Source organism: Arvicanthis niloticus, chromosome X, assembly GCF_011762505.2.
Source record: "Arvicanthis niloticus isolate mArvNil1 chromosome X, mArvNil1.pat.X, whole genome shotgun sequence".
NCBI lineage: Eukaryota > Metazoa > Chordata > Mammalia > Rodentia > Muridae > Arvicanthis > Arvicanthis niloticus.
The window spans coordinates 126,934,809-126,951,381 of NC_047679.1; positions in this window are offsets into that span (position 1 = coordinate 126,934,809).

Sequence of the window (16,573 nt, forward strand, 5' to 3'; positions counted from 1 at the left end):
CTTCTCTCTCTTGGTTCCCTCCTCTAATCATTGTACTTTCTTCTCTCAGGAACAGTCCTTCCCAGACTCTCAGTCACCAAGATGATTCTCAGATATCTGCCTGACTCTGCCATTTTCTCCCATCTGTCACCTAGAAGAGTGGTTCTCAACCCTCTGGGTTTTGACTTCTTTGGGAGTAGAACAACACTTTCACAGGGGCTATTTAAGACCATGTGCATGTAAGATATTTACATTACCACTCACAACATTAGCAAAATTACAAAAATAATTTTATGGTTGGGGGTCACTATAACGTTAAGAAGGTTGATAATCACTGACCTAGGACATGCCTGTTTGTCTCCTCTCCTGTTATACATGAAGGAAAAGGTAAAGAGTAAATGAATGAGAGATAAAGGCAAAAATGAGTAGATTTTATATTGTCTCATCAGCCCATGTTCATCTTAGGCCTGACAACAAGACATTAGGGAAGATTTACTAGCTAGTGGCTCCCGTCATCAGCAAGAACACATTGGAAAGGCTCTGCACATTGGGTTCCAGGATTGTTGTGGGTTAGGTTCAGCCTGTGATACTACATAGCATGGTCTCAGGCTTAAGCCAAAGGTCTGATGGCTTTTTAAGATCAGAATATAAATTCAGTTTCATCTTCACAACAACTTCCTATAGCTTGGGGTGTCCAAGAACACACAGTGTGTGCTTTCTGTGCTTATTTTAAAGTTGGAGTCTTGTCAAATCCCTACACATGGACCAGGAACTCAAGACAAGCACAGATAAAGAAGGTTCCCATTGTTTCTTGATGCTCACAGCTTCTTCTGTTCTTGCCTACCACACCATACCATCATACTACCACACCAACACAGGCTACCACAGCATACCACTGCACAGCACATTATAGAACAGCACAGCACAGAACACCATTCCACACCACACCACACCACACCACACCACACCACACCACACCACACCACACCACACCACATATCAGCCATTGGGTGGGTATCAGCAATGGTTCCAGCTTAGTAAGTATCTCCAGGCACCTTGAAGTTCAAGATGTGTTTAGAGGGGGCAGTAGAGCCAAAGATACGCTGGGCACAAGAGTTCCAAGCCAGATAGGGAGTGGTCAGACTCATTTCTGGTCATCTTTTGCCCCCGTGTGTACAGCATAGGAATTGCAACTCTTCCGTGGCCTCCCTTGTGACCTTTCAAGTTAATATTTCCCAAGTGTTCTGTTCTCAGCCTTTTCAGACATTATGTTCTCTTACCACAGTCAGTCTTTTGCCCTCCTTGCCTGTGCTCCAGTTGAGGAACAAGTAGCCAGTATTGGATGAATCCAGTTGTGTTGGAGGCCGACTTTTAGCAGAAAGCGGCTATCAGCTTTGCAGCCATCTTGAGCCATATACCCTGACATGAGACTTGGATTACAATATCCTACAACAGCTGAGCACACTCTGATAATCTTGGTTTAGATACCTTGGGCATGTGAGATTAAAGGTGTGTGAGATTAAAGGTGTGTGACTTAAAGATCAGATTTAGAGACAAGACCTAAGGGCATGATTAAAGGTGTGACCAAAAGGCATGGCTTAGAAGTGAGACATATAAAGGCAAGAGACAGACAGCAGAGACATAAGAGAATCAGACACTTTAGAGAGTACAACTTAGAGAAACATTTTGGAGCAACAGAGATTCAGACACTAGGAGTAGGAGTAGACATTAGACACTCGGAAGAGAACAGAATGAGTACAACTAGGAACTAGGAACTAGGAACTCAAGACTTGGGACTTGGACTAGGAAGAGAGACTGAAGAATAAATGGAATTGAAACACACTCTGTCTGGTCTCCATTCTTCGAGTCCATCCTCACTCTCTCTCTCTTGCTGAACCCCGACCCGCAGACTGGAGCGGCAGCTTGGGCTGGGATACAGTGGCTGCCAAGCACGGAGTGGAGAAGGCCCCAACATTTTAGGCCGCCCAAAGTGAGGCTCCAGCTCGGGCCCCAACACAGTTGTCTGCTCTCAGAGTCTCCATACAAAGAAAAATAAGCACAAATGTTGATGAACAAATCACATAGCTTATAAGCTCACAAGCTTCAGTAGTCTCACTTACTCTTCCTTGTTCAGGAGGTTCATGAGTCTTTACAGTCTCATGCTCAGACTTCCTGGTAGTTCTCAAGCTCACTGTGCCTTGTATTCCTTATGTTCAATTTAGAAGTCAGAAGTATGTGGCAGGAGTTGCTTCAGAATCTCTTCAGCGGAACTTTTTTTTGGCCACCTTCTGTACTCAATCCTTCCTCATGCTAAAAGAAGTTTTCTGCCTAACAGTGAGTGATATCTTTATGTACATTCTGGTTATCACTCCATTCTGTGTAAGTCCCTCTGCAGCACCATAATCCACCTTTCTATTTTACCAGTTCCAATCAGCATGCAAGCATGGTGTTCATGTCCCTTAAGTTAAAATACATCATTCTTTGACATCCATGTGCTCTCGTCTAGCAAGACAGTTCTCTACTCAATTTATGAGCCCTTGTCTTCATTCATTTCTCTCTCTCTCCCTGCTCACAATACTCTTTAACACACACATGTGCAGCCTCCGTGCCTACCACTTTATGGAACCAGTTCTTACCAAAGAAAATAAAAACCAGCAGGTTTTCAAATCCCCCATTTACTCCCATATTCTTTGGCTCATGGCAATGTTGATTCATTTGCTAACCATTTCCCTTTTGCCTCCTCTGGCTAAGAACCTTCTCCTTTTTACTCTTGCTTGCTGACTATTCCTCTCTATATTAAAGGGATTAGTTCTTGGAACTTAGTTTTATCTAAATTCTTTATACCATAGGTGATCTCTCTGTTTCTGTCTCTCCCTATCTCTGTCTCTCTCTGTCTCTGTCTTTGTCTCTCTCACATCTCTTTACCTAATATATATAGTCTATTACTTGTGGCTACTTATTTTTACCCTAAAATACAGATACATGACTGGCTTTTTAACTGTAACCTGCATTGAAGAAAATTTCAACACCTGCCATTTTCCTGCATGTTTCCACAAATAGAACTGCCATCTTTCGAATGACATTATCTACAAATGTGGTGTCATTGTTTAATAGTGTCTTCACAATATTTCTGTGTGAAGTACTCAGACCCAGTATATCAAAATTTGGCCTTATTTGAACAGTAGGCTTCTCTATCCATACAGCCTTCCTCTCTTATCCACCGGGGAATGTCGGAAGACCCACAGCATATTCACGAACTCTTGGACAGAAGTTGCTGTGGAGTCAATGTAGTTTTTCCGCTCTCCCATTGCTTCATTCTGTTTTAAATATATTCAACATCGTGAAGTATAAAGGATGAAAGCCAATATGAATATAGTATTTAAGTGACTTTGTGAGGTGACTAGAACTAGATAAACTCATTAAAGTTAAAATTGTCCTGAGTATTATAATTCTATAAGAAAGAGAGTCAGTGTTAATTTGGTCAAATGTGAGCACTCCACTCTTCTTCCCATGTCATCCCTTCATCCTTGAGGCTCTGCCAGCAAGTTCAGCACACATTTCCTAACCTTTGCTGCCTATAATTCCAGCCACAGGAAATCTGAAAGTATTTCCTGGTTCTACCAGTATGAGTACACACACACACACACACACACACACACACACACACACACAGAGAGAGAGAGAGAGAGAGAGAGAGAGAGAGAGAGAGAGAGAGAGAAAGAGAAAGAGAGAGAGAGAGATACACACATATACATATACAAATAAATAATAAATAAATCTTATAAAGCAAAGAAATTGTGTGTGTGTGTGTGTGTGTGTGTGTGTGTGTGTGTGTGTGTGTTATGCTAAGCTAGATTCCTGAAGTTTTGCTATACAGTACCAGCATCAGTCTGTCTTTCCATGTTTTTGTCTTGGTGCCTCTTTCTGTCATGATTCCTCTTGCTTTGGCAGGTAGCATAGACAGTGTAAATATGACCAACAAAGGGATCATTCCCATCTTGCACATGAAAACGTGAGATTTTTCTCAAAATATTCAGAATAACACACAAACAAAGACTTAATGAATTTTGGGAAGAAGCATAAAGTTGAGTATCTTTTACACTCTCAGAATAACCAGCATGATGGAAAGCTTGATCTAAGACTACACTCTAGAACAGCAATACAACACATTCCTCTTGCACAAGCCACGAGCTAAATTGTTAATCTCCCATTTATATGTCAAAACTAATTTCCAATGCTACTGTATTCAGAAGAAGATCTTTGAGGAGGTAACTAAAGTGAAATGATATCAGATGAGAGGGTCCTAATGCAGTAAGTAGGGTGTGCACAAAAGAAGCCATGCTAATACAGAAATCTGATGCTGGCTACAAACCCCAATTCTAATCAGGAATGATATTTGTAGACACTGTGACCATGGAATTCTAGCATTCAGCAGTGCAAGAAAGCATATTACTATTGTTTAAGTCACTCACTTTATATGGTATTTTATTAAGTGGCCCCAACTAATAAATTCAGATAGTCAGTTGGTGACTTGCAGGAAGTAACATACCTAGGATATCTCTGGCTACTTTCCTTTTTCCTAACTCCAGACAGCCAACCATAAGACATATCCTTTTAGCTTTGCCTCCAAATTCTGCCTAGAATCCTTCTGCAGTGTATTTCCAAAGAGCCATCACTATCCTTGTATGTGTTCTTATTATTTTTGCAACATTTCTTTGAGACAGTGTCTCATTGTATAACTTTAGCTCTCCTGGAACTCATTATGTAAACCAGGCTGTCCTGGAACTCAGAGATCCTCTTGCCTCTGCCTCCTATGGAGTGCTGGGATTAAAAACCTGTGCTACCATGCCCAGCAACTTTTCTCACCTTTAAAACTGGTCTTGTTTCTTTTCTTCTTTGTATATTTTTATTTTTCATATTTACTTCAGTCCCTTCTCCCTCCTCTCCTCCAAGTGCTCTCCACTTTCCCCATTCCCCCTTCATTCTTCCTTCCTTTCTCTTCAAAAGCATTCAGGCATCCCAACCCCAGAAAATCAAGTTGCAGTAAGACTAGGCAACTCTCCTCCTATTGAGGTTAGAGGAAGCAACATAGCAGGAAGAAAGTGTCCCTAAAGCACACAAAAGAGTCTCACTGCTAAGAGTCCCACATGAAGATCAAATCACAGAACTGTTATATGTGTGTAGAAGGATTAGGTCAGATCCAGTCAGGCTCCCTGGTTGGTAGTTCAATCTCTGCGAGCCCCTGTGAGTCCAGGTTCCTTGATCCTGTGGGCTTTCTTGTGGTGTCCTTGTCCTCTTTGGCTCCTAAAATTTTTCTTACTCCTCTTCTGCAGGATTCCCCTGGCTCTACCTAATGCCTAGCTGTGGGTTTCTGCATCTGCACCTATAATTTGTTGGATAAAGCCTCTTTCATGGCTTTAGTAAGCTTTATATTCCCATTGTCTATGCAGTAACCAAAGTGGTCTCCATGAGGTGTGTTGTATTGTTGTCTTGTCTGAAACTCTCCACAGCATTTTGTCATACTTACTAGTTATTGATAATATATAAGAAATGTGTTTTCTAAAAACTGGTTTGAATACATCTATCTTGCTAAAACTTTTCTTTAAAAGAAAACAAAAACACCCTGGTGAAGTTTTATCATTTCCAGTATAGTTCTTTCCCTGATCAAAAAGTATCCTAAGAACACAATGTCATGCCTGGAAGCATTCATGAACCCCAAAAGACCACCAAGGAGCCATTTCAGATTAGGGTGTCTTTATTACACATTTCAGATTAGGGTCTCTTTATTACACACTTGGGTTTGGGCTCTCCTCCAACTCAACCCTGGCACAGGACAATGGGAAGGCAGAGCAATCTCGAATCCTCAGCAGGACAAGATTTTATAGGGAATGGGAGTAAGGGGTGTCCAGCCTGGCAAGCATCTAACAGAATGACTATTGTAAACTGAGAGGTAGGTTCCCTGAAGCAAGACTGTGGACAATCACAAATGGTCTAAAAGTACATCTGAAACAATCAGACTAATCTTTGATTAACTGTTGCTATGAATTATCTAGGGAGTAACTCTGGGGTATAGGCAAAGGACAAGCCATGGGGTCCTTCCTGTTACTTGGGTGCAGCTTAGGTTCAGCTGCAGGTCAAATTCTCAGAGTTTTTTCTTTAAAGATGGAGGCCAGTCCCAAGATGAAGTAGGTTTGGCTTCTCAACAACACCATATTTATTTGCACATATATTTTGGTTTTTGAATAAACAAATAAATAAATGCTCTTAAGCAGGTTGAATATGTAGCTATTTAGTTTATGACCACAGTCTGAACAAAAAGCATTATAAAATGAGAATAGAGATTGGTCTTTCCTCTTTTCAGATTCCAGAGAACAAAGTAGAACATTGTTACATGTTTATTTTTTAACAAAACAAAATGAAAGACATAAAACTCTAATGGCAGCACATAGTAGCTTTTAAATGAAGGTAAACATGATGGAAAGGCCATTTCTAGCTAGCTTTTGCGGGTTTTTCCTGGATTTAGACTCAATATCAATATCACAAGGTAAAGAAGCAAGGTGGACATTAGAAGAAGCAATTTCAGTGAGGCTCAGGAGCTTTGAAAGTACAGTGAAGCTGCCTTGCTCTTTGAGCTGGTATGCCTTTGAATTGGCTGTTTTTTTTTTCAAATATAAAGGCAGTTAGCAAACATCTTTCTGATCCTTGAAGGGAAAGAGAAGACTTTCTATATTTAATACAGATGTAAAGACTCACTATGGACAAACAAAACCATACATTTATTTACATTTAAATTAACTAACAAAAACATACTGAAAAAGAAACAAAAAAGTCAAAGGGTGAGACATATGGACAAAATATTATGAAAAATCAATAAAAAAAAAAACCCTTAGATTCGTTAACTTAGGAATTTTTATCCAAATGATTCGTACTCCACTTTTAAGAGGGAAATACATATTTCCTGTGCATCATCATGAATAGTAATTGAAAATGGAAATACTAGTTGCTTGGAAAATTTGAAGTCTCTATACAAAAAAAATAGTTTATAACAATTTAAAAAAATCTTTTAAAATAGTAAAATATGCTCAAGGTACAGAGTATACTTATATGAAAATACTCTTGTATAACCCAATGGTTTGTACAATTAGTACAAAGTACTGAACATAATTTATCAGTTAAAAGTGAACTCCTTAAAATAACTAGAATCATGTAATTAAATACTTAAAAATTTTTATTGGTAATTTTATTTATTTACATTTCAAATGTTATCTCTCTTTACAATTTCCCCATCACAAACTCCCTACCTACCCCCTCCACTGCAATAAAATACTTTTAATTTATTAGTAGTATTAAATTATGTGTATATATGATCTTTTAGTAGAGATGAGGAACTTTGTTATTATTTGCAGATTCTATGATCATATTTTCAATAAAACCAAAGATGTGTATAGATTATTTCTATAAAATTAACATGTTTCTCACAGACCAGAGATAATTAAAATGGTAAGAAATCTTATTCACAATTGTGAAAAACATATGGATGTATGCATATACATATCAATTATATAGAAAATATTTTTATTGGATATTTTATTTACTTACATTTCAGATGTCATCCTCTTCCCATATATCCCCTCCCTAGAAACCCCCTATCCCATCCCTCCTCCTAGTTTTTGCTTTTATACCATTTTAATTACATGCAAGTATTAAGGTCAGTTCTAGGTTGAGGAACTAGAAATACAATAGATGCAAATAGTCAAGGAACAAGCAAGACAATAAACACAAATAGCCAAAAAAAAGCAAGGCAATAAACAAAGTCCCATGATCCATGATCACTGTTTCTAAGGACTTATCAGGATGACCAAAGTATCTGAGCCTACTTCCCTGTCCTAGCCCAAAGTCATTTTCATCTCTGAAGCCCACTTCCTTGTTCTAGCCTAAAATTTAGATTTCTGTCTGAAATTACTTCTTAGTTCTAGCCTAAGATTTAGATTCCTGCCTGAAATTACTTCCTTGTTCTAGCCTAATGTCAGATTCCTGCCTGAAGCCTACTTCCTTGTCCTTGGCCAATGTTATATTCCTGCTAAGCAGCCCATTTCCTTGTCCTTGGCCTATGTCAGATTCTCGACAAGCAGCCCCCAAATGCTCTCCACCTCTCCTCCTTTTTATTTCATAAACAAGAATGTGTCTTAGGTCGTTCTGAAAAGAAAGCCTTCCTTACCTGTTGTGGAATATGCATTATCAAAAGCAATGCACTTCAGTCTTAGGTTGGTAAGGCTTTGTGCAGAATCTTACCCGTCGTTGGCTTGCCAGCCTGTTAATTTAATAACTCTCTCTGGGGATCTATTTTCAGTTTCAAGCCATGTACTTTGGCTTCCAACATGTTAATGCTGTTAAAGACAAGCTTTAACATAATGGGCAGGAATAAAATTATTCCCAGGACAAAAAAGGGCTAACATGATCAAGCTATATATGCCATTCTTGAAGTTTGACCAAAATAGAAATACTGACCTCAGGCCCTGGGTAATTTTATCAGCAGTATCTACTGCATCAACGCTCAGCAGAGCAGCATTCTTTGAATTCATAATCTCACTATGTAACGTTAAAATATCCAGAGAGGTGTTAGAATTATGCCAAATACACTGCAAGTGTCTTTAAACTTTTTCCTAATTATAATGACTACCACTGTAAATTTTAGAACTAACAGGAATCCAATGGTATTTGGCATGACACTCAAGATGGCTCCTTACTCTTAAACTATAAACCTCCTTCTAATAATTTGAATAGGATAAAGATCATCAATCCAGTATTCCAAATACCTATCTAAATCCTCTTGTATATTCAACACATTAATAACATTTTTTACTAAAGGATTAACAAAAGTAGCTCTCTTAACTTCATCAGCTCTGCACCCAATCCCCTAAAATACAGAGAAGGCTGGACTCCCAGGAGCTCTACCCCTCCCAGTAGTGTAGGTGAGTAGGCCACAACCCCCCCAACAGGGAGTAATTTGGGACCTGTGAGGATCCAGGAACTCCCTCAAGGCCAGTGGCACAGGACCCTCACAGTCTGTGCCTGAGCCTGGAGCAGTCATAAGGTGTCAGCTCTGCACACAATCCCCAAAACCCAGAGGAGGCTGGACTCCCAGAAGCTCTAACACACCCAGGAGTATAAGTAAGTATGCTGAGACAGCCCTCTCCCCTCAAAAAACAGGGAGTAAGTGGGGCCTGTGGGGACCCAGGAACTCCCTCAAGGCCAGTGGAGTGGAACCCTTCCAATCTGCACCTGTGTTCCAAGTAGTCCTAGGGTGCCAGCTCTGCACCCAATCCCCCCAAACTTAGAGGAGGTTGGACTCCCAGGAGCTCTAACATGCCCAGGAACATGGGATAATAGGGTCACAGGATCTCAGGAGCTTGGGAACACTAGGATTTCAGGAGCCCAGAAATAGCTTGACTCCTAAGAGCTATCACAACTAGGAACTCAGGATCACAGGATTACAGAGACAGCTGGACTCTGAGGAGTTCTGACACAAGCAAGATAACAGGACAGACAGGCTCCAGTCAGAGACAGTGAGTGCAGGTAGCACTAGAGACAACAAGATGGCGAAAGGCAAGCACAAGAACATAAGCAACAGAAACCAAAGTTATTTGGCATCATAAGAACCTAGTTCTCCCACCATAGCAAGTCCTGGATACTCCATGAAACCAGAAAAGTAAAATTCAGGTTTAAAATCACTTCTCATGATGATGATAGAAGACTTTAAGAAGGAAATAAATAACTCCCTCAAAGAAATACAGAAGACATGTAAAACAGGTAGAAGCATTTAAAGAGAAAACACAAAAATCCCTTAGAGAATTACAAGAAAACACAACTAAACAGGTGAAAGAATTGAACAAAATGATTCAGGACATAAAAATGGAAGTAGAAAGAATAAAGAAACCACAAAGGGAGACTACCCAGGAGATAGAAAACCTAGGAAAGAGATCAGGAGTCATGGATGCAAGCATCATCAACAGATTACAAGAGATAGAAGAGAGAATCTCAGGTGCAGAAGATACCATTGAAAATATTGACACAACTGTCAAAGAAAACGCAAAATGCAAAAGGTTCTTAACACAAAATATCCAGAAAATCCAGGACACAATGAGAAGACCAAACCTAAGGATAATAGGTATAGATGAGAGTGAAGATTCCCAACTTAAATGGCCAGTAAATATCTTCAACAAAATTATAAGAGAAAACTTCCATTACTTAAAAAAAAAAATAGATGCCTATGAACATACAAGAAGCCTACAGAATTCCAAATAGACTAGATCAGAAAAGAAATTCCTCCTGTCATATAATAATCAAAACATCAAATGCACAAAACAAAGAAATAATATTAAAAGCACTAAGGGAAAAAGGTTAAGTAACATATAAAGGCAGACCTATCAGAATTACACCAGACTTCTCACCAGATACTATAAAAGCCAGAAGATGCTGGACAAATGTCATACAGACCCTAAGAGAACACAAATGCCAGCCCAGGATACTATACCCAGCAAAACTCTTAATTACCATAGATGGAGAAACCAAGATATTCTATTACAAAACCAAATTTACACAATATTGTTCTACACATCCAGCCCTACAAAGGATAATAGAGGAAAATCACCAACACAAGGAGGAAAATTATACCCTAGAAAAGGCAAGAAAGTAATTCTAACTAACCCAAAAGAAGATGGCCATACAAACACAACTCCACCTCTAATAAGACAAATAACAGGAAGCAACAATCACTTTTCCTTAATATGTAAACATCAATAGACTCAATTCCCCAATAAAAAGACATAGACTAACAGACTGGATATGTAAACAGGACCCAGCATTTTGCTGAATACAGGAAACACACCTCAGTGACAATGACAGACAGTAACTCAGAATAAAAGTCTGGAAAACAAGTTTTCAAACAAATGGTCCCAAGAAACAAACTGGAGTAGCGATTCTAATATCAAGTAAAATCGACTTTCAACCAGAAGTTATCAAGAAAGATAAGAATGGACACTTCATATTCGTCAAAGGAAATATAAACCAAGATAAAAATCTCAATTTTGAACATCTATGCACCAAATGCAAGGGCACCCACAATCATAAAAGAAATCTTACTAAAGCTCAAAGCACACATTGCACCTCAAATAATAATAGTGGGAGACTTCAGCACCCCACTCTCATCAATGGACAGATCATAGAAACAGAAACTAAATAGAGACACAGTGAAACTAAGAGAAGTTATAATCCAAGTGGATTTAGAAGGTATTTATAGAACATTTCATCACAAAACAAAAGAATATACCTTCTTCTCAGCACCTCATGGTACATTCTCCAAAATTGACCATATAATTGGTCACAAAACAGGCCTCAACAAATACAAAAAGATTGAAATAATCCCTTGCATCTTATCAGATCACCAAGTACTAAGGCTGGTCTTCAATAATAACAAAAAATAATGGAAAACACACATACACGTGAAAACTGAATAGCACTCTACTCAATGATAACTTGGTCAGAGAAGAAAGAAAGAAAGAAATGAAAGACTTTTTAGAATTTAATGAAAATGAAGACGCATCATACCAAAACTTGTGGGACACAATAAAAGCAGTGCTAAGAGGAAAACTCATAGCTCTAAGTGCCTACAAAAAGAAACTGGAGAGAGCATACACTAGCAGTTTGACAGCACACCTGAAAGCTCTAGAATAAAAGGAAGCAAATTCACCCAAGAGAGTAGACAGCAGGAAATAATCAAACTCGGGGCTGAAATTAACCAAGTAGAAACAGAAAGAAGTATACAAAATATCAACAAAACCAGGAGCTGGTTCTTTGAGAAAATCAACAAGATAGATAAACCCTTAGCCAGACTAACCAGAGGGCACAGAGACAGTATCCAAATTAACAAAATCAGATCTTAAAAGGGAGAGATAACAACAAAAACTGTGAAAATTAAAAACAAAATCATCAGATTCCACTACAAAAGCCTATACTCAACACAACTTGAAAATCTGGATTAAATGGACATTTTTTTTAGACAGATACCAGATACCAAAGTTAAATCAGGAGCAGACAAACCATCTAAATAGTCCTATAACCCCTAAAGAAATAGCAGCAGTCATTAAAAGTCTCCTTATCAAAAAACAAAACAAAACAAAACAAAAAAAAAACAGGACCAGATGGATTTAGTGCAGAATTCTATCAGACCTTCCAAGAAGACCTAATACCAATTCTCTATAAACTATTCCACAAAATAGAAACAGAAAGAGCACTACCCAATTCGTTCTTTGAAGCCACAATTATGCTTGTACCTAAATCACACAATGACCCAACAATGAAAGAGAACTTCAGATCAATCTCCCTTATGAATATCAATGCAAACTCAATAAAATTCTCACAAACCGAATCCAAGAACACATCAAAACAATCATCCACCATGATCAAGTAGCCTTTATCCCAGGAATGCAGAGATGGTTCAGTATACAGAAATCCACCAACATAATCTACTATATAAACAAACTCAAAGAAAAAAACCACATGATCATCTACTCACTAGATGCTGAGAAAGCATTTGACAAAATTCAACACCCCTTCATGGTAAAAGTCTTGCAATGAACTGGAATTCAAGGCCCATAGCTAAACATAGTAAAAGATTATTATTATTATTGTGTGTGTGTGTGTGGTCTGCATGTATGTATGTGCACCATGTACGTGACTAGTGCACACAGTCATCCGGGGTCATCTGATCATTGGAGTTACAGTTCTGAGCTGCCATGTGGGTTCTGGGAATTGAACTTGGGTCCTCTGCAAGTGGAATGAGTACTCTTAACCACTGAGCCATCTCTCTAGTCCTAGATTAACTTGGATCCAGCTCATTAATGGTGTACTTTTAGATTTACAGAAAACCTAGCACTCACTTTGATTCCTCCATGTTTTCTCTGAGTTGCTAGATCACCTCCTTTGTGTTATTAATATTTTATTGTATGGCACTGATGTAGTTAGCAATTCCACTCACCCACTGAGGATCTTGTTTGCTTCTGAGTTTTGCTCCAGGTATTAAGGAATCAGAAGAGAGAAATTAAAGGACGTAGTGGTCAGGCATAGTGGAAAGTGACTGCAATCTCAGTGTTCTGAAGGCTGAGGCAGGAGGACCTTGAGTTTGAGGCCAACCTTGTCTAAAAAGAAAGAGCCTGTCTTGAAAGGCTAGGAGTAGGAAGAGAAGGGGAATGAGGAGAGGGAGGCCTGCAGCACTGCTTACACTTGCAGCAAGTTTGCCTAGCACTGGAGAAAGCTGGCTTTGCAGAAGACTAACTGATGAGGCACTTCAGAATCTCATAAAACTCATTTCAAGCCAAGTGTAGTGACTAAGCCTCTGATGCCAGCACTTGGGTGGTGGAGGAAGGAAGGTAGGAGGATTATCAGTTCCTGGCCAGCCTGGCCTGCATACACAATAAGGTCCTGTCTCAGAAAAACCCTGCATAAATCTTCTCCAGTGTACCTTCAGTGCCCTCTACTGACAAGTATTTCAAAGCCTTACTTCAGCATTGAGTGTGCTTAAAGAAGGGAGCATTTGGAGAAGAGAGGCAGTTACGTGGTGTACCATCACTTGTACATGTAGAGGTTTTAGAAGCCACACTAAGATATTCGTGTTTTGATTTTCCAACCCATTTGATGACTGACCCCCCTTCTCTTAGGCACTGCCTCTACAAGTATAGAGCAAATAAAAAGTCCTTCTGTTCAAACTCCACAAATAAAAGGTTTTCAGAAGGAGCTGGTGTGATAGTTAGCCCTCCACCCAGGTCAGCCTGACACAAGCCAGGGTCATCTGGAAAGAGGAAAGATTCTCTTTTATCAGATTGGCCGTAGGCAAGTCTGTAGGTTTTTTTTTTTTAATTAATGATTGTTAAGTGGATAGACCAGGGTCACTGAGGTTGGTGCTGCCCCTGGGCAGATGGTCCTGGATGGTATACAAAACCAGGGTAAGCAAGCCATGAAGAGCAAATCAGTGAGAAGCGTTCCTTTATAGTTTCTAGCCTTTATGGTTCCTGCCTTAGCTTTCCCTGTTGTGGACTTTTATATGGAAGGGTAAGTCAAAGAAAATCTTTCCTCCCCAAGATGTGTTTGGTCATGGTCTGTATGACAACAGAAAAGGGCAAACTAAAACACTGATTCCTAACCAGAGGTCATTCAGTGACCTTGACCTAGGGATACATTTTGACTAAAAACGTGAGCAAGATTATCTAAAATAGTTGTTTCATATGCAACTTGCAATGTTAGGAAATAAAATACATATACAGGTAATATATAGGAGACATAGATAAATTCCAACTGTGTGTGTGTGTTAATAAGGTATCCCATTCAAATATTTTACCTGTTTTTCCCACATTAAAAAAAATCAGGTTAGTTAGGCTACAATCCATAGATCCAAAGAATCCAGATAACATGGAGGGTCCAAAGGAGGATGGTTGAATCTTTCTCAGAAATGGAAATAAAATAGATATCCAGTGTGAATGGAGGGAGGAAACTGGGTAGGAGAGGGAAGCAGGGGGAGCTAGGTGGGAGGAATCATGTGTAGGGAGAACAGGGGAGATGTCAGAACAGAGTCTGATATATCCCGTAAGGTCTGTCTTTTTCCTATAAGGTCTAATGGCCGCTTGGCAGGCAGGATTAGCATTTTCATATGCAAGTTGTTTCACATAATCTACACCTGCCTCTGCATTGCCAAAAATCCTCCCTGCTGTTGTCATTAATCGATGAACAAAGTCAGAAAATTGTTCATCAGGCCCTTGCCTGACTGCTGTTAAAGATGCACCAGGGTCTCCCTTTACCGGGAGTTTACGCCAAGCCTTCATGGCTGCATTTTGAATTTGAGCATATAAACCTGGGTCATATTGCATCTGGTTATCACTAGAAGCAAATTGCCCTTCTCCTACTAAGGCATCAAAGGACCAACCATTGCCTGCCTGAATGTTTCTCCTAGCTGTCTCTTTACAATTCTCATGATACTCTGATTTCCAAATAAGATAGTCTCCACCACTAAGAACTGCCCTCACTAACATATTCCAATCACTAGGAGTTAGCCACTCCTCTGCAACAGATTCTAAAATTGCAAGAGTAAAGGGAGCAGTGGCACCATATTGAGATACTGCATTTTTTAATTCTTTAATAATTTGAAAATTAAACCCTGTGTGATGTCTCCAAGCAAACCCTTGAGCGTCTCTGGTCTCTGATACAGGAAAGCCTTAGCGTCTCCCTCCTCTGGCTGATCTGTAGCTGAACTAAAGCTAGAGGATAGGGACTGCCTTTGGACACCAGGTTGAGGAACGTGAAAATCCGGGGGATTTTCGCAGTTAGTCTCTTGAGACCTCTTCCCTGTCCTTAATTTCCGTAACTGGTTACTTAAGCCCTGATACTCTTTTTCTAACTCTATCAGTTGTTTAAGGGTAGTAATTTTGTCCTGTAACTCCTTTTTAAGATCTACAACCATTGTCTCCATTGGGGGAGCACTTGGAGGTAGAGGCACATAGAAAGAGGGCATTTCAGCGTCATAAAATTTGACTTCCTCTTCCTCTCGGTCAGCACAATCTGGCTCTGACAAATTGTCATCAACCTTTGGTTGTATTTTGGATTCTAACTTACGCTTCTTTTTATTTTGAACCAAAATGACAGCATTCAAGAACAAAAGCAGAAAATTAACACATGTGAGCAGCAAACAAAACCAAAACAGAGAGTTGAATTCAAGCTGACAAATTTCTTGTCCCATTTTCATTACCTTTCTCGAAACAAACCAAAACAGAGAGTTGGATTCAGGTTGACTAATTTCTTGTCCCATTTTTCTTACCTTTCTCAATGCGGCAGATTCCTGCGGCAACCAACAGATTCTTCTTCCGTAAAGTCCCTCACTGGGTCTCTCGTTCCCGCTGCCTCTGGTTGAGCGCCAAACTGTTGCACTTACTGGAGCCCGATGTTGGACGCCAAACTGTTGCAGCCCGTACAGCCCGTTCCGGTCCGAGGGTCAGGGTCTAGCGAGAGAGAGAGTGGGGATAAAGGGGAAGAGACGCGAAGAATGGAGACAAGACAGAAAGTCTGATCAAGTCTCGTTTATTGAAGGGAATCCTGAGCTATTTATAGGCTTTTGCCACGTGCCTTGTAGGCGCGTGGATACCACGTGCCTTGCAGGTGTTGATATGACGTAAGCCTTACAGGCGTCTATAGCATGGACAGCACGTGCACCACAATGCCTTGCAGGCGTGGATAGCACGTGTGCCTTACAGGCATGTATGGTGTAGATAGCACGTGGACAGCACGTGAACTGCATGCCTTGCAGGCGTGACTACCACGTGCACCTTGCAGCTGGGGCCAGTAAACAGCAACACAAAATATGTGGGATATCAGAGTGTGCTTCAGCTGTTGTAGGCTATTGAAAACCAAATCTTTCGTCAGGGTATATGGTTCCAGATGGCTGCAAAGTTGATCTAGCCGCTTTCTGCTAAAGTCGGCTCCCAACAGGGAGAGAGAAAAAAAATCTGTGATGGGTGGCCAGGGGGCATTTCTTAAGACCTGTTGTCAGGAG